This window comes from Bufo bufo, chromosome 11, assembly GCF_905171765.1.
Source record: "Bufo bufo chromosome 11, aBufBuf1.1, whole genome shotgun sequence".
NCBI classification, from domain to species: Eukaryota; Metazoa; Chordata; class Amphibia; order Anura; family Bufonidae; genus Bufo; species Bufo bufo.
In genome coordinates this window covers 24,369,146-24,389,493 of record NC_053399.1, presented here as the reverse complement: position 1 = coordinate 24,389,493, position 20,348 = coordinate 24,369,146, and positions in this window count along the sequence as shown.

Genomic DNA, 20,348 nt, shown 5'->3' with positions numbered 1-20,348 from the left:
GAATATGACTTTGCCCCAGTCCTCAGCAGTCCATTCACCATACTTTCTGCAGAAGATCAATCTGTCCCTGATGGTTTTTTTGGAGAGAAATGGCTTCTTTGCTGCCCTTCTTGACACCAGGCCATCTTCCAAAAGTCTTCGCCTCACTGTGCGTGCAGATGCGCTCACACCTGCCTGCTGCCATTCCTGAGCAAGCTCTGCACTGGTGGCACTCCGATCCCGCAGCGGAATCCTCTTTAGGAGACGATCCTGGCGCTTGCTGGACTTTCTTGGACGCCCTGAAGCCTTCTTAACAAGAATTGAACCTCTTTCCTTGAAGTTCTTCATGATCCTATAAATTGTTGATTGAGGTGCAATCTTAGTAGCCACAATATCCTTGCCTGTGAAGCCATTTTTATGCAATGCAATGATGGCTGCACGCGTTTCTTTGCAGGTCACCATGGTTAACAATGGAAGAACAATGATTTCAAGCATCACCCTCCTTTTAACATGTCAGGTCTTCCATTTTAACCCAATCAGCCTGACATAATGATCTCCAGCCTTGTGCTCGTCAACATTCTCACCTGAGTTAACAAGACAATTACTGAAATGATCTCAGCAGGTTCTTTAATGACAGCAATGAAATTCAGTGGAAAGTTTTTTTTGGGATTAAGTTAATTTTCATGGCAAAGAAAGACTATGCAATTCATCTGATCACTCTTCATAACATTCTGGAGTATATGCAAATTGCTATTATAAAAACTTAAGCAGCAACTTTTCCAATTTCCAATATTTATGTAATTCTGAAAACTTTTGGCCACGACTGTACAGTTTGGGCCCAGGTCTGGCATTAGGGGTGTGTGACTTGTGAGATCGCCCGGGGCTTATCAGGTACTCCTGCTTAAAGGGCTTTTCCAAGAGTTAGATTTTGATAACCTATTCTCTGAGATGTCAGCAATATCAGATCAGTAGGGGTCCGACTCCTGGGACCCCGCCGATCGGTCCTGGGGAGCTTCATCACAGTTTACCAAGCACAGCGCCGTATATTGGATAGTGGCTGTGCTTGGTATTGTAGTCCAGGCCCATTCACTTGAATGGAAATTAAATGTGTCTAGGTCAGTGGTGGTGAACCTATGGCACGAGTGCCAGAGGCGGCCCTTAGAGCCCTCTCTGTGGGCACCCGCACCCTGGAAAAATTCTATGGTGTACCAATATGCCTTAGACTTTTCCTGCCATTCATCAGGGCATGGTGCACTATGAACGGCACAGGCAAGGCACTGAATGTAGGCAGCTATTATAGCTAAATGATAAGGTACATGGAAGATATACTATATTGAACTGTAGTATTCAGGTTACATTGCCATGTTGGCAATTTGCGATTAATAAGTGGATTTTGGGTTGCAGTTTGTGCACTCGGTCTCTAAAAGGTTCCCTATCACTGATCTAGGCCATGTGATAAATGAATGTGATGTCACTGGCCTAGAAAGAGGCAGCAGTGCTGACCGGAGCGTGGCAGCCTCTTTAAACAGCTGATCGCCAGGGGTGACCCCTATGATCAGATACAGTATTTATGACCTACCCAGAGCATAGGTTATCAATATTGAAAATCCCCTTCGGGGGCAGACTGGCTATATAACCTACAGGCAGTGGCTTACATAGAGAAGTAAGGGGCCCATAGCAAGGATCAAACCAGGCCCCCCACACAGGACAGAAAGGTTTCTACCTAAACCCTTTTTTTCCAATGCTTAATTTGCTAAAAGTTGTTCCTTTAGAGGGTAGAGTCCTGACCATGTTTTCACCTCCAGTAGAAGAGGAGATGATCCCAACTAAGACTGGGCCCCCTCTTGCCCTGGGCCCCTTAGCAATCGCATGGTCTGCCGCTATGGTAGTTACGCCCCTGTAACAAAAGTCCAGCTCACCAAATTCTCTGTGTGCACGGATCAGCCGAGGCAGGGCTCAGTTCAACAGCTTGCAAAAGAAGAAATTCCAGCAGTCTTTATTCCAGCGTAGAATCAACAATACAAAGCAGTGGCATTTCAACTCCCAACACCTCCCATTGTAGTGTCCCACTACGTAAGGGTGGGCACTACTCAAGGGTCAATTGGGTCATGTTGTTCTCCACCTCCTGTGGAACATGGTCATGGTATTTTGTATTACATTATAATGTGTATTTTAATGTTATTTCCTGTGTACCAGGCCTGTTAGGGGTGTAGTTTCTCCTCCCAAGCTGTAGAGGGAGCTAGGGAACCCCCTAGTATATATAGACAGGCCCAGTCCAGGGAAAGGGTGTGTAGTCAGAAGCCAAGAGTTACTTCAGTCAGGTAGGAGCTGAGGTCCAGCTTCTAACATGTAGCAAGATAGCCCAGGATCCTAACCAGTTTCCAGGAGAAGAAGTTCCCTCCTGAAGTTATTCTGCATCTTACAAAGTACAGAGCAGTGCTAATTTTAACCAGCAAAGTAGAAAGCTGAAAGGCAGAAGTTTATTGTACAGCAAGTGGATTTATACCAGAGGAAGGTTCCCCTCCCAAGGATAAAGCCAGCTATTAGGCATCCGGGCCTTGGAGAAAGTCAGACAGGTTTCTGCATAAAGTACAGCCTGATCTGTGAGTTTATTCCCTCTGAGTTATCTTGCTAGGATTTTACCTGCCATTTATGTCAAGCCTGCCTGATACCATAATCCTGCATATGGAACTTTATCTGAAACCTGTAAATAGTTCAGTAAAAAGGAGTTCTGGTTCACTACAACTGTGTGTACCTCAATTATTCCTACAACAATTATTCCTACCGGCACTGGCGTCACGAACTATAAGGGATCTTGCCACCGGCACACTAAACTTCCAACACCCAGGGCACCTCACCTACCACCCAGCCTGGTCCATATATACAGAGAGTGCCCCAGAGGATCCATGTGCCAGCCTCTCCATCACTGCTGTACGCCTGCCCAGGGTCTTCTACAAATTGTGAGTACCAAGAGTAACCCTCAGTCTGCTAACTGACCCCCCGTGACCTCACATTCGCTCACCCTGCAGGACTGGCGTAGTGCACCATCAGATCGACATGTTTCGAACCAAGAAGCGGTTCTTAATCATGATCCAAAAGCCCCTTGAGCTATGGGTATTCCTATACCTTGCTACCACCAACCAGTGGCGAGGAAAAAAAGAGGGAGGGAGGGGAAGGAAAAAAAAAAAATCAGGAACATCACCCTCACCTGTGGATGGGAAATGAGGCAAAGAAACCCCAGTTCAAAACTTACATGTGATAAAAAACAAGGGTAAATGATACATACAAAAATTGTGTACGTCCAAATGAATAAACATCGAGACATAATAAAATCTGCGTCAAAAAAAACGCATAATGTGAACATCACTCACAATGTAAACAGGAAAACTTGACACAGTACTACATTGAACCATACAAATAGGAACCATACATCCTCAGGCAAATTCAATGTGACACATTACACTGACTATGAGCTAGCCAACATATATATGAAGCAAAATATCAAAATATTGTTAGCTATTTAATAAAATTGCATTAACTCTTTCCTGAGGTTGAGACCAAAGGGCATTCTAGTATTGAGACGAAAAATCCAATAGGCTTCACGAAATAGAATCTTCTTTTTAACAGCACCACCTCTTATTGGAACTCTGACCCTTTCAATAGGAAAAGTACAGAGCCCAGTAATGTCGCGATTGTGGATTTTAATAAAATGTTGGGCTGCACTTGACACATTAGTAGCCTTAATATTTGTAATATAATTGAGATGTTCTTTAAATCTAGTTTTGAATTGTCTGCTGGTACTGCCGACGTATATCAGGTCACAAATGGAACACTTGATGACATACACCACACAGGCAGTATTACAATTCATATATTGTCACCGCCACTTCTGTGAGAAGGTCTGACAGACGTCCTTTTCTACCTCTTGCATGATGTTCTTTGTTTTGGTTTCACTTTGTCATCTCATTTCCTTCTCCCAGGTGTCACCTATTTAGACTAATCCTCTTTCCTTTATATTCCCTCCCATACTGCCTCACTTTGCGGTTTATACTACTTCCTGGATTGAAGTGGTCACTGCTGGAGACTTCTGTTGCTGCTTGTTCAGATAAGTCCTTTCATGTATTGTGTTTCCTTGCTGGCTTGATTCTAGGTGACCCTGACTCCCTCCGTATTAAGTGCAGGGAGCCGGTGGTCATGTCCCCTCACTATTATAGGGTTTTCAGGTGTCACACAGTCTAGGTACGAGGGCATGCAATCGTCTACCTCTGAGACCCTTGTATGTGCTTAGCAGTCAGGGTGAGCTCTTAGGGTTTTATAGGGGTCACCTTTATGCTCCTTAGTTTGGGATCAAGCCAGTCGGATGTTTATCCATAACTTCCAGCTATCTGCAACATCATCCGTGACATATATTCCTTGATAGGAAAACTGTCGGTGTGGGTAGAATCATCAAATGATCCAGTTCTGTGAACAAAACTACAAGTCTTACATGGGTGTCCACCGCATCAAAATGAACCTATATATTTCAACCAGTTCTTGCCCGTGTTCACACTTGTACGGGAGAAAAACGAAGGCGAAAGAATATCAGCCAGTGTTTTGGATCACTGGCCACGATGCAGCATCCATTTTTTAACGTATCAAACAAAACACCATCATCAAACAAAATCGGTAAACACTTTTTAATCGCTTGTTGTAACTCAGAGAATTGGCGGCTATATGTAAGGACCAACGTAGGTAAGGCATTGCTGTTGTTCGAAGTCGGGGTGCACCTGGCAGAACCACCTGTACTTCCATCATCAATATTAAATCAACTTATTGTGGGCGTTCTTTTTACCATAATGAAATAATAAGTCCTCCCTGCTTTTTGCAACAGCAATGCCATAAGCCCTATGCTACATCCATTTAGGGTAGCCCCTGCTGGTAAGACGTTCTCTTAAAATATCGCATTCCATGACAAAAGCAGTCAATGTACTGCAGTTGCGACGGGCGCTAATAAATTCGCCCACAGGAACCCTAATGGTATGGGATGGATGATGGCTAGAAGCCTTAAGTATAGTATTACCTGACAATGGTTTACGGAAAGTCTTGGTTTTAATAATTGAGCCAGGAATACCACTCAACTCCAAATCCAGGAATGACACAAAATGCAAAATCGGTATGATGAGTGAATCTTAAATTATAAGGATTATCGTTGACATAAGTCACGAAGTCTGCTACGGCAGACACACCGGCAGACCATATAATAAGCAGGTCATTGATGTATCTGCCATACCAGACTACGCAACCCAAAAAAGGATTGTCCGCAGAGAAGATATATCTTTCCTCCCAATACGCCATCACTAGATTGGCCAACGACGGGGAGTACTTAGCTCCTATAGACACACCACCCACCTGTAAATAATATTTACTGGCAAATAGAAAATAGTTATGGCTCATGAGGAACATAGCAACCTCTGAGACATAATCCACATACTCAGTGGTAAAGGTGGTGTATCTATGTAGGTGGTACTCCAAAGCCCATATAGCAACCCTATGAGGGATGGATGGATAAAGTGATATCACATCAAGGGTAAGCCAAGATTTTTTTCCTTCCCCTCCCTCCCTCTTTTTTTCCCTCGCCTCTGGTTGGTGGTAGCAAGGTATAAGAATACCCATAGTTCAAGGTGATTTTGGATCATGATTAAGAACCGCTTCTTGGTTCGAAACATGTCGATCTGATGGGAGGTGTCGGGAGTTGAAGTGCCACTGCTTTGTATTGTTGTTTCTACGCTGGAATAAAGACTGCTGGAATTTCCATTTTTCTGTGCTGGATTTTCTTCTTTTGCAAGTAGTTACGCCCCTGCCTACAGGAAAACTTTCCGGTGGGCAGAATATTTTTTGCTTTTCATATGCGAACCCATTCATTTCAATGAGGCTGCAAAATATATGGATGTGCTCTCAGCATCCATATGTCTGATCCCGCGGCCCCGCAAAATTGGGACATGTCCTATAACACCCTTTCCTAGTCGGCACTAGCCTAGGAAACTCCAAGTCTTACCTGAGTCGCCATTTTCATTGTCCCATGATGTTCACTAAGCCGTAAAAAGCTGCCACGTCCACGGCAATCAAAATGGAAGCAGTCACATGAATTGCCCTGGGCGCATCCTCTTTTGAGCCGATACATTGCATGATTACTTGTACAATATTCAACCATACACCCTATGGGTGTGCCAACCACACAGGGCATCAGCTGACAATCTATGAGCCCGGTATGGGCCCATAGATTGCTACCGCCAATCCATATCTTGGCACACATTTATCCAGTGCAGGCATTATTGGAACAAATAACGATATGAAGTATATTCCATTTTACCCAGCAGGGATATTCATTACCCACCATGCTGTAAAATATTGCTTCGTCCTGATACACTTTTTTATTCTCTTGTCAAGACCACGGAAGCAGAAAATCTACAACTCGCAAGACAAAAAAAAGTTATATATCCGAAAATTAATTGCAAATTACAGGCTCTGTCTCAGCCTCTGAGATCCAATCTCAGGTAATATGTTACATTATATTCAAGGAGGAAAAAAATTTCATCAACATGAAAAATGTACCGTTTGCGCGCGGCTACTTAACGGCGACACTCTCTGTTTTCTTCTATAATTTTATTTTCTCTTCAGACGCTACCAAAATGAAAGATTTACATCTTCTGGGAATAGCAATTTTTTTTCCCGCTCGCGAGTAGCATCCCCCAAGGAGCCATTTTCTAAACATATTCTCTGCTGGAAAGGAAATAAAAGTGTATGATTTTCATGTACTCTGAAATTTAGGAACAAATAACAGAAAAGCCAACAACGTAACTACTATCATAATTCCAAACTAATGTTGTTGTTATTTGGGGGGGGAAGGGGGTGGTAGGGTCAGCGTCAAGAGGCTGCAGCTAATGTCAATTCATATGAAATACGTACTAAAATAAAAATATGGGCTACTAGACAGAGTCGTTTAGACGGTGACACTTTTTATAGTAAATTCAAAAGCGGAAGCTACAAAAGACGTAAATTAAAAGGCGAAAAACGGAGACATCTATTTACAGACGGGGGCTTTTTGCTAATAAAATACTGTTTGCAGCCTGCCACAAAGTAATTCAGAATTGTATTCCCAGCGCGTAGATTTAGGAAGAGAAAAACCGAACCTTATCTGAATGCGTTTCCTATGCAAAAAATCCAATCTAACTTTATAACTTGAACATAAAATCTGCTACAAAATTTATTGTACAAGGGAATAAAAAAAAATAAAAAAAAAGAATGTTTTTGTATAATGGGGAATTACGGCTACTGATCACTCAGCTGAACTGGGGATTTTTTTTCCCACAAGATCATTCTGTTCTGATTTTCAGCATGGTGGTGCTCGAAGTGAATCGAGACAATATGTAGGACGTTCAGGGAAGATATTCGGGCATGTAAGTGTGAGTTCACACAGCAGATTTGTCGCAGAAATTTCCATTCATGTGTTTACAGTTGTATTTTTTGGTTTTCTGCTCTGAAGAGGGGAGGGTGTCTGGTTCATAGGAAAAGGTCAGAAATTGATGGAAACACCACTGAAATGGTTTGGGAACAGCATGGAGGATGTCTGGATGCATCTTGGACTCCCAGGACAATAATACGCACAAAACCGAAGATAAAATTGATTTTAGAGGAAAAAATGTTAGGAAACATTCTTTCCTGTATATTTACTTGTATATAAAGTGCAAGTGCTGCCAAAAATTACAAGGAAGAGGCACTCCGATACAACCTGTATATCACATAATGGAGGGCCTCATTCACATTGTGTTACAATTGTTCAGGTAGTGGGGCTCCTACACTCATACAGCCTATGCACTAAGGGAAAGGGCTTCCAAAAATTACAAGGAACCGGCACTCCAATACACCCTTTATTACACATAAAGGAGGGAATCATACACAGCCTTGAAAAATTATGATTGATGGCCTGCTGGTGACCCTCAAAAACATTAGGAGAACGGGCCTGCTGGTGACCCTCTAAAACATTAGGGGTGAGGGCCTGCTGCCGATCTGACCATCTAAAAAAAAATTGTGGGTGAGGGCCTGCTGCCGAGCTGACCATGTAAAAATTTTTGTGGGCGAGGGCCTGCTGCCAAGCTGACCATTTAAAAATTTTGGGGTGAGGGTCTGCTGCTGAGCTGACCCTCTAAAACATTGTGGCTTAGTGCCTGCTGGTGACCCTCAAAAACATTATGGGTGAGGGCCTGCTGGTGACCCTCTAAAACATTATGAGCGAAGGCCTGCTGCTGAGCTGACCCTCTAAAACATTGGGAGCGGGGGCAGCCTAATAAGCATGTTGATATGATGAAGGAGGACGAGAAAAGGGAGATTAGACCATATACCCTTTTTAGTAGTGGAAGGGGTACATGGGAATACAGTGTATTTTGTTCAGCGCTTTCCTCTGGTGGAGAAGAGAAGTCAGGGGAAATCCAGGCCTTGTTCATTTTTATAAGAGTCAACCTGTCACCATTTTCAGTTGACAGGCGGATGCGCTTATCATAAAAATTACACTGAATTAATGTCACTGATATTTCGGATGGGCAAACGTTACACAGGAGATGTAGCGCAGGTAATGTCGCTGCCACCAGCAGCAAAAAAATGTCATCATCAGAAACACACTGCTGGCAGTTTGGGATGGTTTTGGGAGGTGACAGGTTCCCTTTAAAGGAGTGTTGTGCTGGTCACACATAGCTCCCACGTATGGGATCCTCCTTCATTTGTTATGGAGGTGGCACTAGTCCTTTTGTCTCTTCGAGGGATCAAGTAGCATGCTGCCTCCACCATTGATTATCTAGAGGTCAAGATTAGGCATTCAGTCCCTATGGTGGTTGAGACCTTGTCCCTCCTACAACTACATCTTAACGGAATAAAACATTAACTGCATACCTTAACTCAACCTAAAGTAAAACAAACCCATTTGACCACAATCGTTAGTTAACAGTGTCAATCCACATTCAAATCTTTACTGATATTTTTTGCATTATTTGCACTTTTGAGCTGGTGAGAAAAAAGGTTCAAGTGAAGCATCAATATGAAGATCAAGACTAAATTTATATTCTAAACCACCTCCATGTATTTTATTAAAAATGAGAAGGATTAAGTTGACAGATGAGGTTGATGCCCATGACAGGGTAATTTAATTTAGTCCCAAAGCCTCACAAAAGGATGTGAAGGTCGTGTCCTAAAGGTTGGCACTTCTTTTCCCTTGGGGATAAGGAATGATGGAACGTTCTACGATTATTCCTATGCTAATAGACAATTACGAGCGAGAAAAGGACCCAGAAGGATTCTCATGAGCTGCTACTAACAAACTATTTTTATAGGACGAGTGAAGGAGAGGGGGAATTATTACACGTCGGCTTCTCGAAAGGTGCAGAAAAATCAGGTTACTTCATCACTAATGATTTTATAAACTGTCCTATGGGAACCAATTCTCAAGAATGAAATCCTTCCCAACCGTCCATCACTTGGAAAACTGTCTTGTCCTCTTACTACCATAATGTCAATTGTTTTAGGGTTACATGGGGGAATTTTTGGTGAAATGAACAAGGGTATTCCAAAACTCATTCATCATGTCTTCAAAAGTTTTCCAATGGAGATGAGCAAATTAGTTACAAAATTTTCTTGGCAATGGGTGAATTTCCTAGTTAGAGCTGTATTTCAAGTTAATGGGGGCTGAGTGGTGAAATATGGATCTAGATTTCCATCTATGTTGTTGTGGGCAACTATGAACCTGTCATGGGAAATTTGTCCATGAGCAAAGCATTTATGATGGAATGCCCTTAAATGGAAAGGCCCCTCTTAGACATTGTTGGCATATCGCTAGAAGTTGCCATCTATGTCAGATAGGTGTGAGGCTCGAGCCCCCATCTGGGACCTGCAGAACAAGGGCCCAAAAGTGCAAGCATACTCCGCTGTTTTTGGAAATCACAAAGCGGTGAATAGAGTGGACTCTGCACAAGAGGGAACACCTCTTCCTTCACCGTTATGGGACTGCTGGAAATAGTTGAGCGGGTGCTCAGCTATTTTTTGACCACCCATAGTAGTTAACGGAGGGTGGCCGCACATGCACGACTGCTCTGCCTTTACTGCAGAGATCCCATTCTGGAGAAAGGAGGGGGTCCAAGAGGTGGGACCCGCTGCTATCTGACATTAATGGCTTATCCTAGTGATTTGCCATCAATATCTGAAATGGGCCACCCCTTTAATATTTTTGATAGGTAGTGTTTTAGTCTCTGGGGGGCCCGTGATGTATTCAATGATGAATGCTATGTAACAGTGTTGAATGCAGTGATTGATCTATGACAATAATGTTGCGGACTCATCCCTGGTGGGCCAGTGCTAAAAATGTCTTATCCCTGGTGGTACAGTGGTTAGCTTCCTTACTGAAAAAATCAAACCAGTGGTTGGATTGTCATGCCAACTTTAAGGGGGTGAGATGGGTGGTCATGAGGATTTGTATTGCTTTTATTATAATGAGCAAATATTCCACTGCAAAAGATTGAATGCATCATTAGTTTGGATCTACCGCCCGGCAAGCGCCCCGGCTCCAGCTGCTTTCTTCTCCAAACAATTATTGTAGCAGAAAATTCACTCTTCAGACTTTTTCGGTTCCAGCAAATATAGATTATTCATTGTATAATTTAGAGTAATGCAATTTTCTGCCACAGTTTGTTCATCACAGTTTTTTCAACAATTCTGCTTGCAGTCACTGAATGAAAAGCATTCTTTTTATGTCTTTATGTCGAAGACACTTGCCATCTGCAGCCTCTGGGAAAATGGATAGTGCAGCATGCAAAAGTGGAGCACCAAAATCTTTTTGGGATATTGCCCCACCTCTTTTAAGAGGCCCGTTTTCCTATGTCACCCTGCCCTATTCTTACGGTGCCGCACCCCCTTTTAAGGATATTTGTGCAACGGTGCTGCATTTCTTAATGGGTGCCCTGGCACTATATACATTTAAAGTACATGGAGGGTTGATTTGCAAGAGAAAACAGCCCTCCATGCGGTGTCCAGGAATCCTGGAGGTCTCCCCTCTAGCCTCCCAGACATTCCAGTAGAGTTGGGACGTATGATCTGGAACAGTCCTTCTCACTTTTCCCAAGCGAAGGCACCCCCTACTCCAACAAGTTACATCAAAGTACCCTCATGGCTATGATCATACACCGCGCTGCCAATTAAAAGTACATTGTCAGCACAGGGCAATTACCCCCTAGAGACATGACATGTACCCCCCTGAGGCACACATGGCACAGACTGAGAACCCAAGATCAGAGTCCTCAATGAATCATGGATGTGTGATCATCATATGACCTAGAGAAGAGTCCCATTCTGTAGAAGTAATCAATGATGGTTTCCATTCAATGACAGATATCTGATTAATCTCTGATCCTGGTGTCTAAAAATACTAATGCTCCATATATTGAAGCAGTAACAACACATACAGTATAAAAATATTCCCAGAGAGCACCGGAGTTATCACTCCTGTCTGATGACCCCCATGAGGTATATATCACTCCTGGCTGATGACCCCCATGAGGTACATATCACTCCTGGCTGATGACCCCCATGAGGTACATATCGCTCCTGTCTGATGACCCCCATGAGGTACATATCACTCCTGTCTGATGACCCCCATGAGGTACATATCGCTCCTGTCTGATGACCCTCATAAGGTACATATCGCTCCTGTCTGATGACCCCCATAAGGTATATATTGCTCCTGTCTGATGACCCCATGAGGTATATATGGTACAGGGGGTATATCTCATATACAACTTGCAACCTGCAGTATATACAATATTCAGTTTTTTTTCTGGTTAGAAAAATATAGACAGGAGCAGCAGGTGAAAGGTTAGCAGAAGACTATCTATCTATCCGTCTATCTAATCCCAGGAAATCCATGGCACTTCCTTCAGTAAAAGCGTATATTTTTATTCACCAGACGTACAACGTTTCGGTTCGCACACTGGAACCTTTTTCAAGCAGTGATGTGAAAAGGGAGTGCACATAGCATATATATAGCATGTTTCATATCAATCGCATAATTAAGTACAAAAAGTAATACAATTCATAAAAATACGTATCCAAATCCAAGTATGCATAAATAAAAAAACAAGTGAAATGGAAAACAAGTGACTTGGATCTGAAAATCAAAAGCATGTGTTTATCTAAAGGACTATAAGTCATATTTCATATAATTAAAGCAATCATCAACACCCAGGTGATCTTCATAACTAACATCATTAAAAACAATAGCTGAACGTTCGTGACCTGATCAGGATCCAAGCGACACACGAGGGTCTGGCTTCTACTTCCGCACTTCTTCTATAACCAAATGCATCACCTGACCCGCAGGTCAGCTGATCGGAGAATCAGAGGTCAGGTGATCGAAGTCTTAAAGTCACATGCGACCTGTTAGTACACGTTGCTATCGCAACCATCACGTGACTCAGGTCCTGCATTCTATAGACGGCAACTTTTGTTTCTGTATCTCTCTAGTTTCTCTGTGATGGCTTCCATCTTCCCAAAATAAATATCACATCTGCAGTTCCGGATAGTGGAGAAAAAAAATCTAAATTCGATTTATCATTAATTGACAAACGTAAGGTGCAGACTTAATTGATATACCTATGGGGTCATCAACAACTGCTGAGATCGCCAAATGCCACCAGTTGTCCGTGGGCAGCACCGGCCACACTGCACTTGTCCCCAAGTACAGGATCTGGCCGTGCCATATCTATCCTCACATATCACAGTTTTCAGACAGTTTGACCCACCCCTGGTCCCTGCCAATGGGGACCTTACAACCCGCTATCACGGACAACGCACGCGGAGTAACACTTGCTCTCTCGAGTATACTAGTACAATATAAAAGCCATAGAAATCCAACACATAGGCCTATTTTATTTTTATTTTTTTGCGTATCATGAAGGGCACCGATTTAAACCGTTATATTGTATTATATTTTTATACAGATATGTGACTTTTTAGGGGTCACAAATGTAACCACAGACAGTCATGTCCCTGTTACTATAGAAACCAATAATACGGTATACCGCCGCTGAGAAAACACTGTTTCCTATACATACAAATCGTTTCGTACAAACAAAAGGAAAGCGCTGTTCAGGGAGATTCATCAGCAATGACCCTATGTAGAACAGGTATAAATTATTCATGGTAGGTAGGATTATGAAAAGCTTAGCTTTTTTTATTTTTTATTTTTCCATTACAGAAACACAGGTTATGTATGGAATAAAAATTGAGAAGCCCTAGAGTTAACAGACAATGCAAATCTAGCCATGCTCCTTTTCCTGTCCCCAGTAGTCACACCGGTGCCGTCCTGTCAACTGTCCCATTTACCCCCAGCAGTATTAACAGTGCTTTCCTTCCCACATTAGGTGCAAGAGCTCCTCCTTTTCCTCCCCCCCAGTAGTCACACCAGTGCTGTCCTCAGCTGTAATCCCATCAGCCCCATTTAACCCCTGCAGTAGTGTTGAGCGAACCCAAACTGTAATGTTCGGTTCCGTACTGAAATTTACGATTTTTGGTACCCGGACACGAACCCGAACTTTGCCGGAAAAGTTTGTGTTCGAGTTCGGTGTTCGTGCATTTAATACAGGGCAGCCAATCAACAAGCTTTTAAGCTGTGTGCCCTTAGAAGCCATCACAGCCATGCCTACTAACGGCATGGCTGTGATTGGCCAGTGCAGCATGTGACCCAGCCTCTATACAAGCTGGATCACCTTTATCACTGCCCATCAGCTCTTAGTAGTAAAGGGACAGAAAGCAGGCAGCTGAAGTGAGGGACAGTGTTAGTGCGATTTTTTTGTGGGTGCAATACACCAGCTTTGCACCCCTGACACAGAAAGCTAATCATAAATCTGGCTGTTAATTCTGTGGGTGACCTACAGCGATTTTTTTGTGGGTGCAATCCACCATCTTTGTACCCCTGACAATATAATAGCTATTCAGTCTGTTAGTTAGGTGCACGTCATATAACCATTTATTGCGTGAGGTACACCTGCATTGCTTACGTGACAGGGAAATTGATATAGTTAATCTGTCTGTTAGTTCGGTGGGTGACCTCAAAGAATGAGGAGAGCATCAAATAAGGGACGTGGCCCTGGTCGTGGTGCTGCTGTGGTTGGTGGAGCTCCTGTTGCAGGGAGAGGACGTGGTCGATCTGTGCCAGCTACACGCCCAAATGAAACACCTTCCTCAGGTGCACGTAGGCAACAGGACGTTCAGCGTTATTTTGTAGGCCTGAATGCCGCTCTACGAATGGTGAGGCCAGAACAAGTAGAGGCTGTAGTATGTTGGATGGCTGACAGTGCCTCCAGTTGGCACCTGCAGCCCTTGGGCATCTGTCTTTTACCTCATCCCCTTGCAAATCAGTCAAGAAGTCTGAGCCCCAAGTCATGCAGCAGTCTCTAATGCTTTTTGATGAATCTGTTAGCAGGGTTTCCGAGGGCCGTCCACCTAGCCCTGCCCCAGAAGTGGAAAAGATTGAGTGCGCTGATGCCCAACCACTTATTTTTCAGGATGTGGACATGGGAGGACCACCACAGCACGTCTCTGATGATGACGAAACACAGGTGCCAACTGCTGCAGCTTTCTGCAGTGTGCAGACCGGCAAGGAGGGCAGGGGTGAAGACTGGGTGGAAGATGATGTGGAGGATGATGATGTCCTAGACCCCACATGGAATCAAGGTCATGCGAGTGACCGACGTAGTTCGGAGGAAGAGGCGGTGGTCGCGCAGAGCCACCAGCACAGCAGAAGAGCGAGCAGTGTGCAAAAGCAGAGTGGCCGTCCCCTAGCCGGTATGCCTGCTACTGCCCACCGCACCCAGGGACCGAACACACCAAAGCCAGCTCCAAGGAGTTCCCTGGCCTGGCAGTTCTTCAGACAATGCGCTGACGACAAAACACGAGTGGTTGGCACGCTGTGCAATCAGACCCTGAAGTGAGGCATAAATGGTTTAAACCTGGGCACCACCTGCATGACCAGGCATCTAAATGCAAAGCACGAGCTGCAGTGGAGTAAACAGCTCAAATACCACAAAAGATCTCAGGCTTCTCCTGGTCCCTCTTCTGCTGCAGTCTCGACCTCTTCATCCACCTCTGGAGTGACAGTGGCACCTGCCACCCGCAAACAGAGGATCTGCCGGCACAGAGGAACCGTGTTCACAGCAGGGTGGCACCCAAAGCAGCTCATGGCCATCACTGGAGCGTGGCTGGGGGGATACAGAGGACACAGACGATACACCTCCCACAGAGGACAGCTTTTCGTTGTCTCTGGGCAGCCTGGCACACATGAGCGACTACATGCTGCAGTGCCTGCGCAACGACCGCCGAGTTGCCCACATTCTAACCAGTGCTGATTACTGGGTGGCCACCCTGCTGGATCACCGCCACAAATACAACGTGCCGCCTTTAATTCCGTCACTGGAGCGTGATCGGAAGATGCGCGAGTACAAGCGCACGCTGGTAGACATGCTGCTGATGGCATTCCCACCTGACACCGGTGGCTCAGTGGAAGCACAAGTTGAAGGCAGAGGAGGAGGAAGAAGTCGGACACGCCTACACGTACTGACCGATGGGTCTGCCGTATTCAACTTCTGGGTCTCCAAATTGGGCACATGGCCTGAGCTTGCCCTTTACGCCTTGGAGGTGCGGGCCTGCCCTGCGGCCAGTGTATTGTCCGAACGTGTGTTCAGCACGGCAGCACGGCAGGGGGGGTGATCACAGACAAGCGCAGTCGCCTGTCCACAGCCAATGTGGACAAGCTCACGATCATTAAAATGAACCAGGCATGGATCCCACAGGACTTGTCCGTACCTTGTGCTGAATAGACAAGTATACCGGACGTACCCAGCCATTGTTATACTCCAGCGCACTTTCTCTTTGTTTTCTTTTTTATATTTCTCAATGTTTTGGGGTCTCAAATTTATAAAAATAAATAAATAAATAGTGTTTGCTACCTCCTCCACCACCGCTTCCACTTACACCACCACGTCCACCGCCTCCTCAAACTCCTACTCCACTTTGACCTCCGCCTCCTAGTTCAAGATCATAATTTTTAACTTTTTTTAAATTCTGTTATTTTAATTAATTTCTCTATCCACATTTGTTTGAAAGGCAATTGCCCTGCTCTTGCCCCTATTTTGCTTCCTTTTGCAGCCCTCTAGCCCTTTCTATGAATTTTTTTACAGCCATTTTAGTGCCCTGAAGTTTGGGTCCCCATTGACTTCAATGGGGTTTGGGTTCGGGGTCAAGTTTGGGTCCCGAACCCGAACTTTGTGGCAAAGTTCGGCAAACCCGAACTTCGCTCAACTCTACCCATCAGTAGTAACAGTGCCTTCCTTTCCACAGTAGGTACAAAAGCTCCTCCTTTTTCTCCCCCTAGTAATAGTCATAGTAGTGCTCCAAATTCGTCCTGTAGTCATAAAAATTTGCAAAGTAGCTCCCCACAGTGGGCTGCTCATCATCTACCCATTTTGCCCTTGGTCAAAGCAAGGCTCTCCCATTTCATCTTAGCCACTATAGCAGTGCCTCCACTTTCCCCTCTTTCTCCTCTATCATAGTGGCACTACTTACCCCCTTTCAGGGTCAGACTGGGAACTTAAAGTGGCCCTGGAAAAAAAAAGTGGCCCCATTTCTTAGGCAGGTTCAAATTAACAGAAGGTGGGGCAACACAAGTAGGGGGGGGGGGGGGGGGTCAACAATACCATAGTGCAAACTACTATCCCAACAGAACCAAATACCACAGTGCAGCACAGCCATCAATAGCTACCATCTTCTGTCCTCCTCCTCCAGTTATCTATGGAGCAGGGGGCTTAGGAGGTGAGGTGCAGGCCACAGGAGTTGAATTCAGGAGGGCATGTGCGGTCGCTGGCTGGGTACATGAGTACCTGATTCTCACAACGTTAATTACTGTTAGAGGCAGAGAGGAGGACTTAGGTGGCCCCCTGGGGCATCGGCCCACCGGAAAAATTTCCCTGTAGGGTCTATGGCCAATCTACCCCTGCCCCTTTGACTTTTGGTCACCCCTCTGCCCCATTGGTTATGAGGAAACTGCTATTTTAAGGGGTTGTTTCATGGTATCAATGTACCCAGGGCCGTCTTTAATATTGATTGGACCCTGGGCAAGAGGGAGAACACAAGTGCTGCTGCCGCATTCATGGGTCCATGCTTTATTAACTAAGTAGCAGGATATGTAGGGCATACATGGGGGATCTCCCTGAACTTACTATTATTTCTGGGCGCCGCTCCGTTAAGCCGCTGTGGCCCCCGTTACATTCTCCCGCGCTGTATGCTAAGTAACAGCATAGGAACACTAGGGAGGAGACATCAGCTTTTCTCTGTGGGCGTTCCTTCTCCTTCTGGCTGTAGCTCTGTCCAAACGCGGCGCAGAAGGTCACAGCCAGGGAGAAAAAAAAAAAACTCACCTTCTCCCTGGCTGTGACATTCTGCGCTGCGATTGAACAGGAAGAAAAGCTGATGTCTCCTCCCTGGTGTTCCGATGCTGTTACTTAGCATACAGCGTGGGAGAATGTAACACGGCCAACAGCGGCGCAACGGAGCGGCGCCCAGAAAATATAGTAAGTGCAGGGACATCCCCCATGTATGCCCTACATGTCCTGCTACTTAGTTAATAAAGTATGGACTCATAAAAGGTCCTCCAGTGGCCTGCGGGGCTCAAGAGGCAGCTGCCTTGGGCCCCCTAGGAGCAACTGGGCCGGGGCAGCTGCCCCTTTTGCCCCGCGTTAAAGAGGGCCCTGAATGTACCCTTATCCAAAGGTAAAGGATAGGACTCTAAACTGTGGGAGCCAAAGCTCCATTTGATACAAAGCTCCAAATTCCCTGCATAGAATAGTAAAAAAAATATATATCTAATTCTAGCTTCCTGCAACCACCACTAGGGGAAGCTTAGAAACTTAAACAATGAACTCAGTGATAAGACAGTGCAGAGGAGGTTCTTTAGGTCCCTCTAGTGGTGGCTGCAGGAAGCCAGAATTATACTGTAAAGCTCTGCCTTCCAACATTTCAATATATTTATATATTAGGAAACTGTTATATAAAGGGGTTGTGCCATGATATTAATTTATCCCTTATCCACAGGATAGGGAACAAATATCTAAACTGTGAAGGCCAAAACTCCATTTTTTTCCTGATACAAAGCACCACATTTTCAGCTTTTTTTCCCGCAGCTGAAAAAAATAATAATTCTGGCTTCCTGCAACCACCGCTAGGGGAAGATAAGAAGCTCACTGTGTAAAGCTAAACATTGAACTCAATAATAACAGTGCAGAGTACGTTCTTCAGCTCCCTCTAGTGGTGGCTTTAGAAGCTAGAATTATAGTGTTTCAAGAGCCCCTTGCCAGCAGGATCAACTCCATTAAACCAGGCATAACACCTGGCAGGGTTGATCCTGTTGAGTAAAATAATACCTCTTGTGTAAATTTGTTGTGCCAGTCTTCAGCAAATTCCCTTTTTGGGGCAAGCCCAAGCCCTTCAGAGCACAAGAGCTCCTCCAGAGAACTTATCGCCAGTCCCTCCTCCCCTTGATTGACAGGGCCAGTCATATCACAAGCAAAATCAAGTGTCTCCTCTTCCAGGTGAAGGATGACATCATTGGCGCATTCACAGTCATCTGCACCTCTGGGGAAGCAGAGGCCGATGTACTGGGCATACGCAAATTGTGAAATATGCTATGTACTGTAGACGTACCATTACAGGGCCAGGCAAAATGCCTACCCTGTCAATCAAGTAGGGAGAGGAGTGGCGATATCCCCAGAGCGGAGAACCTTGGTGCACTAAACATTAAATTCCCATTTTAATAAAGAGGTAATTTGCTAAGCAATGATGCAATGGATGTACATAGCTGAGGTATCATTTTAGTCAGCAGGGTCAACCCTCCCAGACACCATGCTTAGTTTAATAGGGTTGACCCTGCCAAAAGATGATCTTTAAAAGGGTTTTCCAAGAACGTACCCTGGATAGGTGATCAGTATCTGGTCGGTGGGGGTCCAACACCCAGGACCCCAACCAATCAGCTGTTTGAGAAGGCATCAGCGCTTCTGAGTCCTTCTCTCTGCTCACCAAGCACAGCGCCAGCCATTTGGCTGACTTGCGCCTAGGCCATGACCATAACTAATAAATGTGACATCACATGTTCTAGGAAAAGCCACGAAAAGACCACAGCACTACTGCGCCGGTACCTTTTCGAACAGCTGATTAACAGGGGTCCCGCATGTCCAGACGATATAGATCATCAATAGTAGTGTCTTGGAAAACCCCTTTAAATCTACCTATAAGAAGCAGAAAAAAAAAACTGCTCCATATATACAAAAATAAATCCACGCAAAAAAATGAATTCATCCAATATCCTGTGGATGATTTAATTTGATTGGCCTGTCAAGATCCGATCGAGTCAGACTGGATAATGCTCCTTTATTTTACACAATGCCGCCATTCATCTACCCTAATAATCATATAGCCAGGTTCATAAACATTGTAAATAATTAGCAGGAGTTAAACCCTGAAAAGATTTTCCTTGCTGTGAAATGTATTGTCACCGGGGCATTATATTTCCATCCTTTTGTCTTGCAGAGCAGAAAGCGGCTGACTCAGGCTTTCCGCTAGCATTTCACTTAATTTGATTTATACTCCGAGCCTGTATGTATCAATTTGTAGACGGCTAAACATAAGGACTGACTTTGTTCAGGCTACGTGCGTGCCTTTTGGTAACCGTAAAAAGACAGATTTCCATTCACTTCACGCTGATAGCTTCAGATTGTGTTTTTTTTTTTTCAAAAACAAAAGAAAAAAAGTCGAAAATAAATTGCAGAAAAGATTTTTTACATGTATACACCTGTACATAAGTTAACATGATGAAACTAATAATTTTTGCTTTCATCCTACTAGTGTGCAGACACAGCTTATCCGGTGGCAATGGCTCCATTATATCTTTTGTATCTACCACCATACATTGTGTCTACTAGGATCTAATTGTTTATAAATATATTTTTTCCAGGCTGGATGACACCTTCTCACATTTTAGATATTAGAATTGGTAGGCACCGCCAAAATACTGGAGGATCTTCTGATGGGCCTAGGTTTTGGAACAGGAGCCAAAGGTCCAGCAGAAGACATCCCCCGTTTGATAATTAATTTGAGTCAGTCATTAGCTGCTAGGAACAGTTCTTCTGGTGACCATACACAGAAAATTAAAGTCGGCCGGAATCCCATGGACAACTGATCGGCCAATCATTATCTCGAATGTATGGCCAGCTTTAGGGTGTTGATTATTGGCCACAGGCTTAAGATAG